The sequence below is a fragment of the Xiphophorus maculatus genome, chromosome 4 (genome assembly GCF_002775205.1).
Source record: "Xiphophorus maculatus strain JP 163 A chromosome 4, X_maculatus-5.0-male, whole genome shotgun sequence".
NCBI classification, from domain to species: Eukaryota; Metazoa; Chordata; class Actinopteri; order Cyprinodontiformes; family Poeciliidae; genus Xiphophorus; species Xiphophorus maculatus.
Window position 1 is genome coordinate 30,526,613 of NC_036446.1, and position 23,126 is coordinate 30,549,738.

Sequence of the window (23,126 nt, forward strand, 5' to 3'; positions counted from 1 at the left end):
TCCTTTTTTGTTGCACACTTTTAGCCTTCATATAATTATATTTTTAACTTCAGTTGAGCCTTAATTTCTGACACATCATAGCTCTGACATCCATCAACTTTATTCTTCTGAAGGTCAAGTAATTCACACATTCTCTTCTTCTGTTCTTCCTTAGGTAACATTTCAATTTCTTATATTTCCTTACAGGTATATTTCACAAAAAATACACCATACTGATCGAACCTTTCAATCCAAACTGTGCCACCCCATAAAACTTTTGTAATCTGCAGCGCTTTCAGCTTCATGTCAGTCTGTGACTTTCCTGGGACATTTCGACACGATAGGTAATCAATACCCATCCGGTTTCAGCCGGGTCAGGAGCCGATAGCTCGCCGTTCATCGCCGCAGAACGGAACCCGGGCGAAAACGACCGGGGACAATAGTGGATGGAGGGAAGGGGATGGAGGAGAGAAAACGTAGAGGAAATGTATAAAGGATTTTAACGACTCATTTGTCTGGCTCCTTAATGAGGGGAAGCGGAACAAAGACTCTGGCTAATATTCCGAGGGGTCTAATTAAAATTAGGTGTGATCCGATAGAGAAAGGAGCCACAGAGGTGATTTTAGTCACAGCCCAAAAGAGACCGGCTAATTAGGGAGAATGATGGCCTTTACTTGGAAACCGCTGGGGAGTCTCGGGGCAGGCACATCGTCCACATCCCACCGGCCTGACGTGGGGCATGTTGCCACATTCTCCGCGACAGCAACCGGAGGAAATGAGGGCACCGCGCAGGATGGGAGGAGAACAACAGGCAAGACCAGAGTGAGAAGAATCAGAGCTGGAGTGGACAACAAAGCAGTACCACCACAAATGGCCTCATTGTCTTCACGGGAGCGGTGGAGGTAAATGTCTACTAATGGGAAACACTGCCCAGGAACAAAAGTTCACGATCCATCCTTAGCTTTTATTCCATAATGTCAACTTAGTGATTGGTCAAGGATCTTTAGGCCGTGTCGCTTTTACTGATGGAGCAGCTATTTGTCATCGTGAGCTATCAGGTTCTCTTTGATTTTGCCCAACAGCTTGTGCGTCTTCATCTTACCTTTGACATTGAGGGAATGCCTTCTTGTTGTTCTTTATGACACTATGATAGCACTTGCCCTAATCTTAATTGATGGCGCTGTGGCTCATCTGCTAAAAGCAGCCTATATTTATCTTCTCGGACTGTATGCGCGCACTAATAGCAATTGCTTCTTGCCGCCTGTCCTTGGGAAGGTGCCAGGAGAACTGCGAGAAAGGCAACGAGCATTATCCTTATGTCCCGCCACCAGAGCGCACTAAATCATTCTGTTAATAAGGAAGAGGCATAAAAAGAGAGGGTACTCCTGGATCCATGCGTTCACATGAGAACAACATGTTTATCATTCAGTGGAGAATTAGAAAGTGAGATCATGTAACAGATAGAAAGACCTTGGTCCAGGATGGAACTCTTAGTCGAGGCCTATTTAAAGCCTCCCAGAGGTTCAGCATGCACGCTTTTGAACTATGGGAGCAAATTGGAGCACCCAGGGAAAACTTAAATTAAATTAGCAAGAGCACACTGAACCTAGCATTTAAATCATAAAAGCGAAACAAACAAATAATAGCATGTAGTCATTTTTGATGTTTTCTAAACCTGTAGGGATGCACAATGTTCCACAATGGCTATGGTGGTTTTCTATGCTCGATAGAGATGGGCGGATCAATCCAAAGCATCAATAATATCAGCACCAAGTTGGCATTGGATCAATACTGGGGTGGTAAGATTGATACTTTAGTTTCACACTCCCTCTTGAATTTTTATTTTATTTTTGTGTTTTAGTTTCTCAACTCTACCTCAAAAAAGATTTTGTTTTAATTTGCTCTCAAATTATAAAATTTTGCAGTTGGTTTATTTAAGAAAAAATGCACACAAATTTTTGTTTTCCAATTGTTTCTGTTTGTTATGTTAATATGTTAATGAAGTACTTTGGAGTCACCTATAGTTTCATCTCCAGGGTTCTAGCAAAAATAATTAACACATAAATGTGATGATATATCAAACTTAAATAATAAAACATATCGGTATTGGTATCGGTGATAATAGATCTATATTTATTTGGTATCAGGTTGTTACCAAGATATGCATTTTTGCATATCTCTAATGTTGGCTAAAGAATAGCATAATCTTGTCAATGATGAACTTTTTGGTTGTTATTGATGTCGCTTTATTAAAAGTGAAGCAGTAACTTAATTTTAACAGTATAAAACTAAACCAACTCACTTTCAGTCTCAAGGCATACACAAATATTCAATTGACTTACATTTTCATTTCATTTTTCAACCTCATGTTCAATTTCAATTGTGAATCAACAATTTCAAACACATCAAAGACTTAGGGTCTGGGCTTTGAGGTGTTAAGTTTGATTATTAGTTTTGAACATGTAAAAATTTTTAACATATGTAAGTATTTTGTTCCGGCCAGAACCTTTGTATTTGTGTGTTTCTGATATTCCCATAAATCTGACGCACAAGCAACATCCGCAAACAGCGATGGACGACAAAGTTGCTTCTGTTAACCCAGTGGACGTTCATTTTTCTTTAAAAAATGATCTGATAGGACATTTTGGGGGGGATACATAAACCTGAAGAGTTTGAATACATCTGCAGGTTTTGGTAACAGGCTTAATGCTCCCAATGTTTAGCATTTGTAAAATATCCCTTCAAACTGAAGTCCGGTCTGTGTTTATAGGGCTCTCAGTGACTGTGTTGTAGTCTAAAACCACTCAAGTGGGACCTGATGTGCCCAGTGGCTGGGATCTGACAGGCGGAGTGTGCCACAGCAGGTTTCCAAAGACCTCCAATGAGAAATTGATCTGACAACCATTCAAGAGTAAATCATTTCCACTAGTTAATTACTTTGGAAGAGAAAAAAAGTGGATAGGACTGAGCGAGGCATCCAGGCGAGGTGAGAGCCAGGTCTTTACCAGGGAGAAAGGACTCCTTTATTACTGACGTTTCACTCAAAAGCCTTTAGTTTCTGTACATGTCTTTCCTTTTCTCTCTTTCATTCTTTCTTTCTTTGGTGTTTCTTTTCTCTTGTGCTATTTCTTTCACACTCTCTTTTTTGCTCTCTTTAAATTTTTTGCTTTCTGTTTTGTTTCACTCCCTCTTTTTACCCTTTTTTCACTCTTTCTCTCTGTCTCACTCTCTCTCTTTTTTACCAAGCTAATCTTAACCTCCTGAGACCCTGCATCCTCATATGAGGACATTACATTTTTGTAAACACAGATGTAAATAATAACATTGATTGAATGGTCTTATCGTCACACAGATAGACCCAATGTCCTCGTCTGAGGACATTGGGTTTTGAGAAAACCACTTATTGTAGAAAGCTGAAATTTCATTTTTAGGCCAATTGGGTCCTTATGATCCCAAATGACAAGGAGAAATGTATATGCAAAAACAGACCCATTGTCCTCATATGAGGGCATTGGTTTTGACATAGTTCAAGAGCACATAGAAAGCTAAAATTTAATTTCAACTAAAATTAGGTCATACTAATCCCAAATAGTAAGGAGACATAAAAAATGCACATCAAACAAAAGCCCGGGTCTCAGGAGGTTAAACCAGTCGCCCCATTCCTCTCTGACCTGTGACAAGAACGAGGCAGTTTCATCCATTAAACTGTTGCTATCTGGATTTTTTTTTTTGTATTTTTCTGACCATTCTCTGTAAACCAGGAAGATGGCTGCATGTGGGAATCCCAGCAGCTCAGCCTGTCTGACCCCTGTAGCTACGCCCCACTGCAAAGTCACTTAAATCCACTTTGTTGCCCAGTAAGATGCTCCGTTTGAACTTTAAGAGGTCATCTCCTCTCCATCTAGATGCCGAAATGCATCGGGTTCCTGCCAGTCGGGTATGGATGACTTGATATTTTTGGTAACAACTGCACTTTTTGTGTACATAGAAAAAATACAATTTACACCCATTTCATGTTGACACAATTTTAGCCTTGAAATGTTAACAACTAATTCTATTTTATGTAGATGTTGTTTTTTTTGTTGTTTTTTTTATTACCAACAACTAAATAAGATGAATGTTTTTTTTGAATGCATTGCAGCATGCAACACTTTTGCCTCTTTAGCCCAACAGACATATTGTCTCTGATTAGATTTGTGAGTTTTAATAAAACCATGGCTGAACCCCAATCCCCTCTAAGTGACTTTAATCTACTCAGATTAGTCAATTTGTGCCATGTGTGACAATAATGCTGCGAGAATGGATGCGTTTTTATGGATAAGTAGTCAATAACATTAGCTTACCATAGTGCTCTTTGGCTAAGATCCAGCCTGTTAATACTGTTACAACAGTACTGGTAAGAGGCCCGTTGGCTTTGCAAATTGAGCCACTGTCGGCTCTCTGGGATCTGATTGGATTTCCTCCAGTCCTGTGGCTGGGAACATGTGTTCCCACCATCCCCAGAGCAGCTGTCAGTTTTCCGACGCCGACGTTTCCCTCCACCCCGAGAGGGAGGCGAATAACAGAGACGGGGAGAAGCACCCGTCGGCTATTTACAAAACACTCATTGTTTTATCTGCACAAGGCAGTCGGAGGCCCTCCCCGTCCTCACCACCTCTCATTAATCAGTGACAAAGCCTTATTTAAGTGCTTGTTGTCTTGACCTATTCTTGACTGACGTTGGCATTTAAGAAATACCAGCGAAGAGCACCGCGCAATGGGTACGGCGGCAGAGGATGGAGGAAGGGTACGTCGGCGCGCTACCGCTTTAGTTCGGAGCCGAGCCATTAATATGTTCCTGCTCAGAAGAAGTTGTCAGCGTGGCGACAGCCCTCTTCTCAGACTCATCAGTCAGCGGGGTAAAGGGTGTTCACTCTGGGCTGATGAGCTCAAAGGGTGATCACCTTTTGTAATGAGAACGGCCGAGAGATAGCAGAGGTGGGGAGGAAAGGCAGAGGCACAGAGACGGGGGGAGCGAATCATCTGTTCGGGGAGATAAAAGGAGGAATAGACGAGCTTAAAAAGAAGCCTGAATGAGTGATGTGAGTAGTCAGTCATGCAAGAGGGAGACCGGTGTGGAAGAAAAGACTCACAACAGCGAGGAAACAGTAGCACTTGGTCCATAGCGCCAAGCACCACAAAGACGGAGGGAGGAGTGGGCGACTATGACAACTGTAATTATTTTGCTGTTGATCCCTTTGAGGTCGATACTTCACGGCCTGGCGAGTGAGCAGAGCCACGGAGCCTCACGACGGATCCCGTCGACAAAGGTCGACCCCTCACGACATCCCCTACTGACTCCCGTACAGCTTCACATCAGTCAGCGGGTCTTCATGATTAACACGCTCTCTGTCACGGCTTTATCGCGGGTCAGGTTCAGCGGGGGCGGCAGGCAAATAAAAGCCCTTCATATCTCAGCCGCTTTATAACTCGATGATTGACAATGGCAGAAATGACGAAGTGACAGCGGAGATAGATGGGAGGAAGAGAGGAGATGATTGTGCGGAGGAAGGCAAATAGGCAGATAACACACTGCAGTTTAGGCACAGCTTAGAGACGCAACCGTGGCAATGGAAAGGAGGAAGAAAATGTAATAAGACCTCCACAGTATGGCACAGGAAATGGGACAAAAGAGAGAACTCTGCAGAGGGTAAGTCCTCACCAAAGATAGCTACTGATCCTGTCAGCAATAAGCAGAGGTGAGTAACCAAGTGGGCAGCTTGAGGAAACAAGGAGCCTTGCATCTATTGGACACCAGAACTGCAGGTGACTCTACAACTTCTTCTGCTAGAAACAATAGTAGTTTGAACCATAAACAACTCAAAGAATGCAAAAGTGCACCGATGAAGGAGATCAAGCACAAATTGGAGAATAATTGTGAGATGGCAATGTTCTGCCCTCTCCTAAGTGAAATTAAAGCTGCAGTATGTAACTTTTATATATATATTTTAACATATTTGTTAAAACTGTCATTATGTTGTGACAGTATCGCATGAGAGATAATCTGTGAAAAATCTATTTCATCTGCTTTCTCCCAGTGCTCTAGAAACAACCAGTGATGCTTTTGATAGGTTAGATAGATTCAAGAAATTGTAACAGCAGCTGCGTTGGGGGGCCCAATTTAATTTTTTGTCATGGGACCCAAGATTTCGGGCGGCGCCCCTGCTGGTAGGAGGGTCTTAACACTGTCAATCAAACTCACGTATGCGCTGAGCGATGTACTAATGGTGGAGAAACAACTTACAGTTACAGAACGACTGTTTATCCGCCGTCACTGTGGTCTTGCTAACTAGCCTTAGCATTCATGACAGGCTTTGTTGTGCTGAACCAGCTGTAACCTAGCAGAGAGTAAGGGAAAGGGTGTGAGCAGCACGTATGCAAGAGTGACTGACAACACTGACACCTTCCTGCTAACTCTAGCTGGTTGTTTCTAATGGAGCAGTGTATTTCTGTAGGTAGCAGCAGGTCCGTAGTGAGAGGGCAGAGGAGCTTGACTTTTTCACAGATTATCTGTCTCTTACCACACTGTGACGATGCAGCGACTGTTTTAACAAATATTTAAAATAAATAAATATATATATATATTTAACTAATGTTACATGTTGCTGCTTTGTGTCTCTCTCTGTCCGACTTTTCCAGTCTTAAAACTAAAATGTAGGTACCACTCAGTTAGATAGAATGGAGAGCCTTTGAATGGCATTTATAAGTCTTGCCACAGATTCTCAATTGGATTTATGTCTGGACTTTGACTGGGCCAATCTAGCACATCACTGTCCTTTAGTCTAAACCATTCAATAGTAGCTCTGTTCGTATGTTTATGGTTATCCTACTGGATGGGAAACCCTTCCTTCAGTCTCCAGTCATTAGCAGCCTCCAAAAGTTGTTTTTTTCATTTATTTCATATCAACTCAAGTTTTTTTCTCATCTGCCATTGGTCCATACATGGACACAGGCAAACAGAAATAGGACTTTTTTTTTTTTTCCTCCCCTCCAGGAGGTCTTTTTGTGGGCTCTAGTGTCCCTTATATGATAGTAGGCTGACAGGAAACGGGGAAGGAGAGGAGGGAAGACATGAGGCAAATATCGTCGGGTCCGGGAGTCGAACCTGCGACAGCCACATCAAGGACTCATGGCCTCCAAACGTGGGTCGCGCTAACCCCTACGCCACCACAGCACGCCGAAATAGGACTTTTTATAGCTTTCTATCAAAACAACCTTCTTCTTGCCACTCTGCAAGATCTGACTAATAATTGTCATGTGGCCACACTCTCCCACCTGCAATCTGACAAAACAGACAATAATAATCAGAGTTATGAGTAATTTTGCAAGACGTTTTATTTCCTCGCCCACTTTCTCTCAGCTACCTGCCCATGACCAAACTCCTCCAGCATTAGAAACCCCGTCTATTTCTCCCCTAAACCAATAATCCAGCCCCCTCCTTGGCGGGTCCAATCCTTCACTTTTTCCCACGGATCGCTACATCCCACATGTTGGTATTTGGAAGCCCTGCTTGTCATCCAGAACCTACCAGAGCAGAGCAAGCCTTTCTGCCAGAAGTAAATGTTAAAAGATGTAAAGGAGACAGGGGTAGCAGTGGAGTGGTGCAGAGGGGGGTGAGGAGAGTTAAGGGAGCAGGAGGCGTTGGGCAACGGGCAACGAAAAAGGGAAAGACATTCAGGGCTTTGAGACGGAGTGAGGGAGGCGAAGCGAGGGGCCTGATACTGTCAAGCAGAACTGAGTCTCCAGATTCAAAGAGGATTTTCACATTATGATTCTGTAACAGCGTATTGCATACTTCAAAGACCTTATTACAACGGCCTATTAGCATTCATGCTGCCATTCATGCTGAAAGTCCAACACCTGCATGGGAAAAAAGGGGCCAGGATTTATGGTGTGGAGAACTGGCTGGGGAGAGGACTTAGAGGAAAGGGTAGTTTCTTTTTTCAGTGTGGAAAGCCACAAGATGTGAATTCTAATTAATTTGATTTTCAGAATGTTGCAACAATGATGGAAGAGAGCGCCACAAATCCATGGAAACTTTGTTGATCCTTTGTTTCAGCTTGTCAACCGTTTCTCTTACTTTCCCAAAGTATGTCAGCTGAACATTTCTTAAAGTCTACATTTATTTTCTGTTTCTCTGACTAAACAGGAGCAAATAAACTGGTTCGGTACCTGTGCATGTTTTCTCACTGTCTGCCAGTTTAGGTTTCTTAATGTTTTGTAAGTCATTGTTAGATAAAGGTGCTGCATTTAATCTGCACTATTTCCATATGTCCAACCACAAATTGGTTATTTTCTAATTTGGTTATTAGCTTATTGATGCGTCCACACCACTTGATGAGGCTGATGGGTGTCAGTAACGTTCTTCATCAGCTGACACCAACATGTGTGTAAGCATTCATACTTATGAAGTATGAAGGCTACATCTGTAGCCTTCATACTGACATTCAACTTATTCACTTTTATTGCTGATGGTTGAGCTTCTGTTCCTAGCCTGCGTTGCACTCCGCCTTGCACCAAGAAGGTCCTGGGTTCGAATCCCAGACTCAGGCGAATTAGTCTCTAAATGACCATTCACAGTACATACGCGCATGGTTGTTTGCTAGAGATGAATCGATCCGATATTAATGTCGGTATCGGTCCCGATATTGAAAGAAAATTGCAGATCAGCTATCGTGACAATGTTTCCAAACTATAAGGTCAGATCTAATCAGTCTAATTCTGTTTTGTGCTCTGAGCAACACCATGCACCTACACCATATACATCATATGTAGAATGCATAATTGCACTTTCTGAACCTTTTAAAGGTTTGTTGCAGTTTATTTTTTACATATTTAACCAAGTTAGTCAACCTATTGTTTTTGTCAGTTACGGTTTTTGTTTATTATTTATTTTACACTGGCTCCTAATTTCACTGATTGCACAAATTGAAGTTGTTTAGTTACTGGTATATTTAGGTATGCTGTACTGGTGCAGAATTATCAAACAAATTTGTAATTCAGGACATTTATGTTGGTGTTTAAGAAAAAGGGAACATTTTAGATCAGTTCAGCTCTGAGTTTCTGTATGTGATCAGTATCAGCTGATACTAAACCTCACATATCGGTATCGGAAGTGAAAAAAAGGGGATTGTGCATTACTATTGTTTACCCACTCTTTATGTGTTATCAACTTTAGTTGTATGAAATCAATTCATAACTTCATTGAATAATTCAGTACTGCGCTGTGGACATAGTGATGTTCCAATCTGCCAAACTGTCTAGTTTAAAAGCGACATCAAATCTGAAACCTTTGCAGTTGCAGCATGGCTCAGTCAAGTCAAGTTCACTTATAGCACATGTCAGCACCAAAGCAGCTCAAAGTGCTTTAAACGATTAAAATATAATGCATTAAACAATTATGAAACAAGCAACGATCATTACATTTAGTCAAATACCATAATCAAGAATCATCATCAAATGTATATCAAATATATCGATCAATGATCCAGCTATTATTATTAATCAAAGGCAACTCAGTGTTTCAGCTGTTTTGCAGTTTTGTGAAAGTTTGTTCCAAATTAGCCAAACATTAAAACTGATCGCTGCTTCTCCATGTTCAAGTCAAACTGAGACTAAAATGCAAAAGCTCATTTGTTTTGCAGAAACTCTTTTCATAACTCGCCACACTCTCTCCAAAGTACGACCTTCTACTCTTGTTTTATGATTACCTTTTTAAAACTGTCTTTGAATGTTTGTTTGTTTTTTTTTACTGGAAATGACACAGGCCATATCCCGAACGGTGGGAACGCACCACGATTCTGAAGTGGCCACTGATGCTGTTTCTATTATCTCAGTTTTCAGTTAAATTCACATAGAAACTCCAGGTATCCGAAAAGCTTTGTAGAGATTGGCACTGGAGTGAAGGTAAACAAGAAGTCTTGTTGAGCGTAGTCAACAATGCAGAACCTGAACATGTGGAATCCATATTCATGGAGCAACACGATGTTGTGATGGGAATAATAAATCAGTTGTGAGAGTTTCACTCCTCAAGTTTGCACATTCGAAGCTCGCGTTCAAAATTCACAACATCCGTGAACGCAGGAAGCCCCAACATGCTCACAATTCTTTTATATTGCAAATTTTACACCAGATAGAGTCAATGACTTCCTGCCTTCTGACGTGTAACCTGTCATGGCAGATAAAAATGAAAAAGAATATCTGAATTAACATTTAGATATTCTTTTTTTTTTGTTGCTGTTGTTGTTGTTTTTTATTCTACCAAAGCAGGAGGATGTCAAGGTTCCCACTGTCAGACTCTTGACCTGTCTGGGTGATTTGTTCCCGATTAATTCAGTCTGAAACATTGCACTGCATGTATATTCAACAACACTCTTAAGAGGGCTTGTTAAAAGCAAATTAATTAGCATATGATGAGTGAAGTTGCAATCTATAAACCACAAGTGATTTAAGAGTGAAAATAATTATCATGCTGTTAGTTGGAAAATTGCTTTTGGCTTCTACAAAGGGAAGAAAATATCTGTACAAGAGGGCAGACGGCTATAAATAAGTGGATCTTTCAGAGGAATTTGTGTCTGAAATGAATCTGAAGATGAACATAGAGAAGCTGAGTTTAGTTTTATGGGAATTTTATGTTTTGGAATCATTGTCCTTCATATTTCTGATATGAAATTGGCATAAATTTAAAAAAAACACTGCATTGATACGACATATGCTGCTGCTATCACGGCATGTTGTAATTAAGTGTGGGCTGGGATGATAATCTAACTAAAATATACTGCAGTGCCACAATATAATGTATTAATAAAATGTAAAATTGGCACAACTTGTTTTATTTGACTCAGAAAAGTAACACTTATTCCTTTCGGTCTAAAATAATCTAAGACTTTGATCAATGGCGTTCTAGGCTTCCTTCTCCTTCAAATACAATATGAATGGGAGAAGGACGAGAGCCATGAACAGACCCCAGAAAACATAGCGATTTTTGCTCTGGTTGATTTGAACCCTCTTAGCGTGACGCTCAGGAGGAGCGTGGAAAATGTCCCGGTGGGACGGCGGGGAAGTTCTCCCATCAGTTCGTCAATTTCCAAAAACACACACAAAAAAAACCTCGTAAAAGCAGACATGGGGTCGGAGCGACGCTGCAGGACGACGCAGGGAGTAAAAAACTGGTTGGGTCTAAATCACCCTGTCTCTGAACATCATGGGAGGATCGACAGCAGCATTATAACTGCCTCTTATAATTCTAGTTTTTCCAGTCTTAAATTGAATTCAAGGTGGCTTTAAAAAAAGTTTTAAAAACTCTTAAATTTTACTGTCTGAGACCTGCAGATACCCAGAACAGTTTATTAGCTGATTTATTAGTTGGGCGATCTGTGTTCTTGCTTTGTTTCAGTCATCTGAACGGCAGTGTGCAGCAGCTACATGGGAGGGAGCAGCGTTGTTTTGCTCTAATATCCAATATGTCTGAAAAAAAGTTTAAACCTTCACATTTTTTAACTGTTTAACCTTCATTCCTGAATATCTTGATGTCCAATAAACAGCCAGCATGTATATTTCCTATCTATTATATATAAATTGGCTGTACATACATGTACATGTTTCTTTTAATTAAAAATAATTTGAATTAAAATCTAAATTATTTTTCTGTCTCTATTTTTCGTCCATGCACACAATCTTGGACTTTGATTCTGGATACACGTAGGGTTGCTTTCAACAGTTTTTGTGAATTTCTTTCTTATTACCGTTTACAGAAATAAATGGAAAGTATTTTTACACGACTGCGCCTCGACACGGTAAACATCACACACCCATTAATAACATCATTAGACGCGATGATAATTCAAGCCTTTGGTTGCTCCCTAAATACAAACCCAGAAAAATCACCATAAAAAAAATAAAGCCACCCTGATTCCTTTCCACTGTGAACTCTTTGTTACGATGGATTCTGCTCCTCGGTGCAGCACTGGCTGCTGCTTATCTAACTCTGACTTGTATACATGTGAATGGATTGTGTCTGTTTTCCAGCAGCCTAAGGATATAGTTTGTTCACTTAAGCGTGCCGCAGCAGTCAATGACGGGCTTTTGATGTAACTTCTCCCTTTTGCTACACCCCACAAGCTGTTTGCTACGGTTCATTAGCTTTTTGTTGAGCTGACTGCTAACACTGGATATTGTTGCAGGCTGTTCACTCCACTCGTTTCCAAGAGCTGCCCACCAGCAGATCACAACTACAGAAAGAGGGGTGCTATCCAAAAAACAGAAGGAAGGAGGGGAAAAAAAAGGGGTCATGTCTGCCAGCTGAGCAACAGATCATCTTTGATTTGCTGATTGATTCTTTTTTGCGGAGCAGCGGAAAATCTGTGTAAAGATAATGAGCAATCTGCTCGTAGAACATAACTCCACAACATTACGTGGAACCGAATTCATAAAAACAAAAGTTTGTTTTGCATTTTATGTGGAATAATAATCCGATAGATTATTGAGCATTGATAATATCATAGCCTAACAGGATCCTGTATCTCAAGGATAATGTTTTTCTCCTAGGACTTTCTGAAATCAGCAGCTTAAACATTTATTTTTATTTTGTTCACCAGTAAAAATTGAGTTCCCATTAGGAATGAATAATATTGGCAAATTGTTCAAAGTGATTAAAAACAAAGAATTATTTTCCTTTTATCTTGAATATTAATTGAATCTGATTGTTTTGTTCACATCATGTTAAGTACATCATGTTAAGTACACCATGACAAACTAATGAAGCTCCTGGAACGTTTCACATTCTTATAATATTACAGCCACAAACTTCAGTCTAATTCAGTAAAAAAAAAAAAAAAAAACTTTATCGATCCCGAAATCCATGCATTTTATGTGACGCCGTCCAGCATATTTGACATGAATAGAAAGTGATGTATGGTTTAGTAAAACCATGTGTTTGCGATGTCGTCACTAAATAATGCAACGGAAATCACAGGATGAAAACGCATTTTCTTCACTCCTCAAATGCTACATGGAGCCCTGCTGTTTAAGTAACGTCTGATCAAACATCAGACTAATGAACTGAAGCATTTCTTTCTTTAATCCCTTTAGTATCTGTATTTGAACATGTTTTTTTTATGCAATGCTTTTATTATGCTTTGTGGTTTTCTTTCTGTCTGCACATTGACGTTCTGTGAAGGACTTCAGTTTGCCTCCCGTATGAATGATGTTATTTAGCTTCTGGGACATTATCACAGGTGTCAGGTCAGGTAATCTACTGCAGGTCATGACATGTTAGCTTAAAGTAAGAATTAACATTGTGATGAAAGTGCTTGTTCTGCTGGCAGATTACTTCACTTCTAACGTGGAGAAAAGGTTTTATGAATGAAACAAATCTGTCGGTGGAACTATTACTTCTTTAAATCGATATTAAGAGTTTTTGAGTTATTTCTTGCTGCTTGTTTTGCCAGTTTTGTCTGATTTTAAGTGTACTGAGGTATTTGCACTAAAAACTTGACCAAAAATACTTGGTAACATTTAGTCATTTTGCAGTGTAGCAGTGATGTGGCTAGAGTGAGACACAGGTACGTTTTGGTTAAGTTTTGTTTAACAAAGGGAGCAATCACTTTTTCACACAGCGTTTAGATTTTTTTTGTTGATTTTTTACTTCTATTTTCTTTTTTCAATTACTTTTTGTGTTCACTTGAGTTGTCTTTGGCTAATATTTAAATCGCTTTGATGAAACTAAACATCTCCCAAAAAAAAATTCAAGAAAGGAAATCAGGTTAAGGGAAACACGTTTTCACTCGGCCGTATGTCAATAATGTTTTATTAGCAATAGATTGTATATATATGGTGACGTAGGTGATGGCATTAGTGTGTTTCAGCAAGAAGAAGATGCTTATTAGAAATCTGAACAAAAAAAACCCCTGCAAATTTACAAAGAAAGGACAAACAGCCAAGAGATGAGGCGAGGTGGGCATTAATCAGAGAGGTAACCAACAGCCTAAAAGCTGCCCCAAAGGAGCCGCCAAGCTCCACAGCAGCTATTGAGTGTCTGTACTTAGCAGCACTTTAAGCTGCACACTTTAGAAAGATGAGCTTTCTGTAAGTGTCTGTGTAGAAGAAAAAGGGGGAGAAAGGGGGTCATCTAGAAGATTCATATAAAAGAAGATATTCTGCTTCAATAAGATGCTGGAGCAAAACAAAAACACCCCACACAGCCAGCGCTAACTTCCTGCTAGCTCTCCACTTTCAGTTCTCGGTCTGCCTAGCCAAAATAAAACTAGTACTTTCCACTGACTGGGAGTTTCAGGAGTCCCTCCTAACTGTAAATAAAAAGTTGTAAGAGGAGCGAAGAAGTTGTTTCAAATAAGTTCCCACTAGCTGTGAAAGTGGACTTGACAGACCCACAGTCACTTTCTCTCTATTTTCCTTATAAAAAGGAATAATGCATTGGGTCTGTGAAATAGTTTCAAAATTGGGTTTCTGCCCGAAAGTTTGAGAATGGCCACCTCACTTTTCTACAAACTGAGAAAATGTGTCTGAACTGAATAAAAGTGTGAAAAGGAAAAAAGAAGAAGATAAATTCTTGATGTTCAGCAAGCGCATGCTTCAAAGAGAAATGAGTTTTTATTAAATTGGATAAGCTGCATCGCTTTATGAGGAGCATTGTGCTCGTTTCAGGAAGAAAACTGTTTGGTTTTTTCCCAGTGAGAACTGTCAGTGACGAGGTCCTTCAGATTATCTTCAGAAACTTGTAAAATAGTTCCACAACAGGAGTATCGCCTCTGAGTGTCGACGCGTCAGCTTTCACAGTTTTGAGCTGTGCATGGAAATACTTTGATTTTTGTTTAATGTCGCTAACAACTTTAAATCCACAAGTATTTCAAAACTCACTTTGCATAAAAGCATAAATATCACTGGAATTTTATGTTGGATGATGCAGATGAGCTTGAACTGAGAAAACATGTCTGTTGTCAGATGTAATTCATTTCACAGGGACAGACAGCTCAGGGAAATAGTGGGCATGAAGACATTCTAAAAAGTCATGGCTCATAGTCTGGAAATTACGGTGATGCTAATTTTCCCACCAGAAACCTTCCTAACTCCGGTGGTAGCGGCTCTAGGGTTGTTATCCAATGACCTTCTTTGTTTCTGACTTAAAGAATGTTTAAAGCTGACATTAAATTTGAAAATGTGACCAGGTAGTTATGTGTTATCGCAAGATAATGTTGACAGTGCCTAAACTCTTTTGCACTTCAGTTTAATTCTAATTTCATTAAAATTCTTTTGTTCCTGCATCCGTCATTGTCACTTTATTCGCTAAAGTTGTTAGCTTGTCGGTAGTTGGAGACAGGAAGTGTTCTTCTGGTGACAGAAGGCCGACTTTGTAACTGTCTTTATGTGTCTCTGAAGGTTCAGGTCAGAGTTCATCGCTACACACAGATTTAAGATCTGATCTCTAGTTTCTGTCTTTAACAACTGAAACAAAGCGAAAGAGATTTCTCTCTATTCCACCCAGTTGAAGTAAAAGGCTGAAATAATCCAGAGTGACTCCATTAATCCATCTTTCCTGTTTGAACAACAAGCAGATGTAGAACCTGTGATAATGTGGGGCACGAATAGAACAGCCCAGTTGTCCTGAGACTCTTTATGCTCAGGTTTTCAGCAGATTCTTAAAGGATCCAGGACTTGCTGAGTTTCTACATTTCCACCTCACCTGGCAACTGATTTCGAGTCAAAGAAATCATTTATAAAGAGCACAGACATTAATCTGAGGACTCTCAGACAGAGTTTTGGGTTTCTTCTGTCTCTGTGCACCTGGTGCTGGTTTCAAAACAGCGAGAATAAATGAAAGCCTTTAACTGGAAGCTGCAGGTATTCTGACAAATCATCTGTGGGCAAAAACAAAGATAAATGTTTAGCTTTTTAATGAAAGTTTCTGATTCATAATTATTAAATTAGCAAATTTTGTATTTGGGCATCTGAAGTTCTGATGCAGAAAATGATGAGCTGTAGGCGACCTGAAGTAAAAAAAAAAAAAAAACTATATATATATATATATATATATATATATATATATATATATATATATATATATATATATATATATATATATAGTTTTTTTTTTATATATATATATATATATATATATATATATATATAAAAATAATGAGCTTCAGGTGAAGCACATGATCATTCAACACAATATTCAATCTATACCTGCAAATTTATAAGTTGCAATTTCCAACAAGGATTGTGATGTGATGCACTTCAGTGACATTCTTATTATATAATTTCATAATTATAATTTCCAGCCATTGTTCACACCTGGATTTGCCTTGTCTGGCTTCTTCTGGTCCAGAATTATGACGCATGTCTGACGTCGGTGATGCAAATATCTGATAAGATGCTACCTGGCCGTTCTGACCGCGGCCGCTTGGAAAACAATCGGACAAATATCCGATTTAGTACCACATGTATGTATTTATTTATTTAATTTTGTGGCGTAAAAAGATTGGAATCGGGTCGTTCAGGTTGCCGCGGAAAGTCAGATGGGCAAAAAAACAAAACTCTGCACTACATTCTAGTGCTAATACCTTGAATACACTTGAAATGAGACTAAACTAACTTACATGCAACTTTTCACCATAATATAGAAGCTTATTTAAATCATTAATGTTGATGAAAACGTACTGCTATAAGAAAAATAATCTGTTAGTGTAACAAGACATTTTGACTGGCAGATTGTTGCACTTATAACTTGTAGTTTTCATCAATATTAAGGAATTACTGGACTAAAACAAACTCCTATATCTTGCTGAAAAGTCACGTGTAAGTTAGTTTAGTTTTAAGTCAAGTATACTAAGATATTTGCACTGGAAACGAGACCAAACATACTTGGCAATATGTAGTGCTGTTGCAGTTTAGACCCGCAAAAAACTGAAGTTATTTGTAATAAAATTGAACAAAAAGACACAGCCAGGACGCCAGCTGAAACCTAGCAGGCACATTTCATAAGAGTTTAAATCTATTTTTGCTGAAAAATGTCCCATCAAGGCAGCAACTGGCTCTCACATCCACTTCCAACAAATCTGTCTATTATTCTTAGCATGTCTTTGCAGAATTTAAAAACAAATCCTTCGTTTACACAACTGTAAATGCCTCTAGTGTGCCGCTACACGTAAGATAATCGCTTTAAGCTGAATCTTTAAAGGTTAGAGCACCTTTAAAGATTTGCTGGCGTCTCCATCTTCTAGGCCACATGTGTCAAACTCCAGTCCTCAAGGGCCGCTGTCCTGCAACTTTTAGATGTGCCTCTGCTGCACCACACCTGAATAGAATAATTAGGTCATTAGCAAGGCTGTGGAGAACTGATCTACACAAGGAGGAGGTAATTAAGCCATTTCCTTCCAGCATTTCGTACCTGTGGCACATCTAAAAACTGCAGGACAGCGGCCCTTGAGGACTGGAGTTTGACACCCCTATTCTAGGCGAAGGGGGGGGAAAAAAAATAAAAAATTCTCTCCCTGGTTGGAATGGAAAACAGAAACTGACAGGAGGCAGCAACTGTTTAACAGGAAACAAAACGTGCGCTCAGGCAGCAGAGCACGGACACTGGCAGGCACCGAGAAACACACATCTGACCTGGCAGCAGACACAAACACACACACAAGAAGAACAGTTGGACGGATCAATATGGCTGCTCGGAATAAGAGGCGCGGGCTTTTAAGACAGATTGCGCTCCTAGATGGATGTCTGCTCAGATGCCTCCTACTGTTAGTGAGCTTAGCCGGAATCAAAGCCAGGAGTTTTCCTCTCATTACTTCCAACAGTTGTGTTAAATATTTGCCACTAATCCTTCGCCGTCCAAGCGCATATTTGGAGCAAAAACTTTGCCGTGTCTGTTATTTGCGTACCATAAACGAAACGCGTCCCGACCGGAACCGTGTGAGCACGCCTGGCCCTACAAGCTGAACCAATCGAAGGCCCTCTGACCGTCTTCCCTCGTTTTTTCTCTGTGATGTCACTAAAATAAAAGTGAACGACGCTCACAGCATGGAGGAAAAAAATAATGCAAAGAATTTTTTTTAAAAAAACCCTGCAAAGTTGACACAGGATGTATTGCAAAGGTTTTAATGAGTCTGCTCTTAATTAGTGCCAGGGGAAATCGATGACTCCCCCAAATGCTTGTCATTAACAAACGAGCAGACAGCCAACCCGTGGGACCTGTGCTGAATAACTGCTTCCACTGTCACGTGTAGCTACCCACAACCGCAAGACCCACGCAATTACACGTGTGTATATACCTGCTCTTTTTTTTCTTTTTTTTTTTGACAGAGTAAGAGAGTTAACTATTGGGAGTGACTGCAGGTGAGAAGGGAATACTTAAAGTATTCGAGGCATTTAGAGGCACGTTTCACCTTGACATGTTGTTTCAAAGAATTAAAAATAAATAGCGCCTTTCTGTTTTAATTTACCCTCCACCAAATAAGAATAATGGATGCTTTGTTTCTAACGTGTGTCCCGAGCTATGTTTAGATCCACTTACTATTAATTAGGAATGAAGAATTGCTCCACTGTCGCTTTAAATTCGAAGTGGTGGGATATTAACGACGCTGAGGTTCGCCGATCCGTCGCACGTTCCAGCGACTTGGTAAATGTTTTTCGCTGGCCTTCATTAAAGTTTAGAGAATAGAGCTTTAATATTTACTGAGCGATGCCAACATTTTCATCCTTGCAATAATGTGTTTTTAATGAGTGGATGAAATGAATTATGGATGGCTTAGGAGAGACTCTGCAGCTCAAGAGTTGTAAAATTATTTGAGATACTGCACAGGAAAAAAAGCAACAAAAAACGTAGCCTATCCGTAGATACAGCGCCTTGCTGAAGCAGGCTACTCGCTCTTTAAAAGTATGGCGGCCCAGAAGGTTCAACAAAACGCTTAAGCCGCAAACGCAACAACAAAAGGCACAGCACGGCAACAAACGTCGCAACGCAAAAGTAAAACCCACAACAGAATTTATGCATGTGTGGGATTTTAGCTAAAGCTGAATTTGTGCTGAAGTGAAATTGATGCTAAAAAGTGATTTATGGGAAAGCAGACTTTATGCTCAAATAAAATTTGTTCAAATGAAAATATGCTAAAATGGTATTTATGTTATTGAGTTGTAATGCTTTTCAAAGAACTGTGTAACAAAATTGATGTTAAGTTATGATAAACTTGCTAGCATAAGTTTCAGTTTAGCATAGCTTTATGTAGCGGCCATTCACACAGGGGCGCCGCTAGGAATCTTGGGCCCCATGACAAAAAATGTAATTCATAGCATCTGTGAAAGGTTAAGTCTCCTCCAACTCCTCCTTGAGATACGACTGCTGTCTAAAGAAATGCACCAAACACAAGCAGTCGGAACCAGGAGGACAGTGTCAACCTCATTCACTGACTGCTAGAGGGGCTAATGGAGAATTTTATAAAGATTGTTTGGATTTCTGTGAGTAATAAATAAATTGTTTTTGTTGTGTAACTGTAAAAAGAGTATAGAGACAGGAAAACGCCAAATAAACTCCCTGGAATGATGCTAACCTGCTTGTCACTGAACACAGTGTTGCTCACCTTTTTCACTGGGACAGAAGGGAGACATAATGCTGGTGTCAGGGTTAGGAATAAGGTGGACATGGTGCCCCTGCACTCACAACACGTCAATGCAGAAAACTGTACAAAAAAGGGTTCCTTGATGCATGACTGCATTTTAATTTGCAAATGATCATCGTTGTCAAACAATGCAGTCAGGTTCAGTTTATTACTCCTATGAGTTAAACAGTTCATATGTTTCAGGCAAAGCGCATGCGCACGCCACATTTGTGGTTTTTATTTGAATTTTTGCATTGCTGGAGAGTAATTCACTTCTGTTGAACTAGCACAAGAAAAGCTCATAAAATACATTCAAGTTAGGAGTTGTAATGTGACAAAAAATAGAGAAGTTCTAGGCATGTGCTTATCTATGACCTCTTTGTCCCAGAGTCATCTCTTGATTCTGTCACCATCTGCCTCCTCCGGTCTGTACGGCAGAGTCACTTCCTCACAAAACAGCTGGGTTTTCTTTCATCAGCATTCTCTAAAACACTTAGACGTCCAAATCAGACATGATGGATATCACCGCTGCCTGGTTTAATAACACTGTGCTTCTTCGTGCTCTGCAGGCAGTCCCATAAAAGTTGCTGTTTGATGCGTCAGTAAAGCCTCTCCTGCACAAAAAGCCACTGGTCATACTGTTACAATGAAGCGCTGTGGGGAATATATGAAACAAAGTAGAAACACGGGATCAAAAGTTTTGCTCTACAAGACAAAAAGACGACTGGTGGAACAAAAACATGAAAATTTACATAAATTCTTTAACATCTCCTGGACTCGGGATCTGCTCTCCATGTCTTACTTGATCTTTTATATAGTTTAGCTTCAACGTTTTACTAATATTCTTATAAACTAATATCAGCCGTTTTTATTCCTATGTGTTAATATGAAGGAAGACATTATTCTTCCCTAACCCCATTGTACATGGCTTAGACTGAGGTTAGGCTACAGCAATCAAAAATAACTTATTTTTTTTTATTATTGCAAGACTTCCCAATACTTAAAAAAAGGACCTGGACACACAGTTCTTTACCAAAGTTTCCAACCCCATGAAAGTTTTCCACATTTTCTCATGTTAAAAACACTAAAACCTCTGAAGAAGACACTGAGCGCGACTTCCTTCTTCTGGAAATGTAAATACAAATGGAGTAGAGAAAGACTTTAGCGGTTGTAGGATTTTTTTTGTCTTCTTTGATAAAAGACTACAAACCATTTCTCCCACTAGCATTAGACTCACACATTTGCTTTGGTTGTATTTACCCAGAATGCCCTGCGCTTTAGTCCTCTTCCTGCTTTTGGAGCGGTCTCCGGTCCGCTTGATGTCCACATGTGCATTTGAACCGCACTAGAGTTCACTTAAGTGAACTGCGTTAGCTTATTTGGTACGCTTTCACACTTTCCCACACCAACTGGACAATCTAGGGAAACAAACTGGAGTTGGATTAAATCAAACTAAACAGGCTGTTGTGAATGTGACCTCATAGACACCTTTACATTGGTCTGTTTCACAAAAAACTGCATACACATTTCTAAACTATAACACAACAAAATGGTAAAAAGTTCATGGGGCGCTAACGTTGTGCAACCCGTCAGGCACAACAACAGCAATCTATTCTTGTGACCCACATGGCAAAAAGCTCTTGAGAAGGTGAAATCCAGCTATCAACTTTTCTTTATTTTATTTTAAGTATATGAAACCGGTAAAGAAAAGTGCATTATGTCATATGGGAGCTTTAAAGATTAAAGCTGACTGTCGCCTCCTTCGACATTACAGTAGGCACTCTCATGCTCACAGACAGCATAATTTATTTTCTTTGGGATCTGTCGGCGTCGGGCGCAGGCGGGGTGCGGCCTTCGTTGGCGATGGCTTTGATGCGCCGTGTGCTTGATTGGAACACACAAGGTTTAAAAGTGGGGACAGGCCCCTTTGACTTTGATGGATTTCTGGGCAATATTAGTCAGCGAGCGTGTATCCCCTCTAAGCTGTGGTGGAACCGATCGAGGTTGACCAAATAATCTGCCAATTCCCTCTGTAGAAATGCAGAGGCGGCAAAAAAAAAAAAAAAAAAAAAAACCTCTAAGACTCTCAAGCCCTCATCCCCGAGAGCTGGATCAGCAGTTGTGTCAAAAATAAAAAAAAAAATAAAAAACTCCTGTTAAGCACAGCTGGGTTTCAACTTTAGAGAAAGTGGTGGGAGGACGCGCAATTTCATGGTTTCACTTTTAATTCGTGTTTAATCACACAATCATTTACGGCGTCACACAGGGAATGCTGATGGAGTGTGACAGGATCATTAAAAGAATCGTGATCAAATGTCACAGCGTTGCTATTGTTATGCAGCCTGAAATTAGCTGTCACTTAATTCCCCTTACAGCTCTTATTTATTCCTCAGGTAAGGAAGTCAACATGTGGGGAATGTTTGAAAGTCGGCCCCCTAAAACTCCCACAGCTCGTCCATTCATCTCACTTCATAAAGCTTCGGGCTTCCAAGTCCCATAAGTGCTGGAATAAGATTGTGCCTTTTTTTTTTTTTTTTTTTTTTAAGGGGATATAGTCAGTATGGTTTATGAAGTCGAGGTCTCCTCAGGTCACATGAGAGCAGGACATGAAAGCTGATAGCTGAGCCTCAACTTCACAAACAAGCTGTCTCCACTTCAAACGAGTGGCAAAGCTGCCCCACATTTCTTCTCTTTTCACTTCCAACAGCCGACGCTGCTAATGGCCGCCGGCTCCCTCCACCTTCCCTCTCCACCTGGCAACAAGAAAGCGCCACCGTGACAGCGCGGCGCCGACTGCTCGCACCGGGTATTGTGTACGTCCACTCTGCACCTTGGGTCACTATTGCTGTGCCAACTGCTGGGAAGTATCATACAGTTACAGGATCAAGGTGGTGGATGCTCATGGTTAAGCTTATCTGCTGACTGAGAATCATAACCGGCCACTATCAGAACATTTAGGGGAAAAAATACATTTTATGGAAGGTCTGTTTTTAATTTTTTTGGGCGGGGGGTGGGTTCCTAATCTAAAAGCTCACATGCAAACATATTGATTCCAGAAGACATTTAGTCTGAACAGTTCAAGCTCTTCAGTTCTTTATTCATTCATTCATATCTTTATTCCAGACTCTAAAAGATCCATAGTAAAAGGATAAAAAAAAAAAGATACAGATAAAAAATAAACATGACACATAATATTATTCACTGAGTCACAAATAAATGATGACACCAGTTGTATATATATATATATATATATAAAAAAGGTTTTAAAAAGTTGTATAAAACAAAACTGTTCTCTTGGCCACACGTGCCAAATCCAGCCCACTATAGCTTTTTATCTTAACAGGACCCATTACACACTAGAATGCCACATAAACAGAACCTTCACATTAAGAGTTGTGTTAATAAATATTATTTTATCGATCAAATCCAAGCAGTTTAATCTGCATACAGCCTGCTATATTGAAGGCTGGTCCAAGACTAGATAAACTGATACAA

At 40.0% G+C, this 23,126-nt stretch overlaps 1 long non-coding RNA gene across 1 annotated transcript in view; it reads left to right on the forward strand.

The window, feature by feature from the left end:
• The window catches only part of LOC111608341, a 42,071-nt gene extending 19,278 nt beyond the window's left edge, over nucleotides 1-22,793 (forward strand). The window contains exon 3 of the long non-coding RNA XR_002752612.1: nucleotides 22,339-22,793. This is a non-coding gene — a long non-coding RNA (uncharacterized LOC111608341). The remainder of the gene's footprint in view (nucleotides 1-22,338) is intronic.
• The last annotated feature ends 333 nt before the right edge of the window (nucleotides 22,794-23,126 follow it).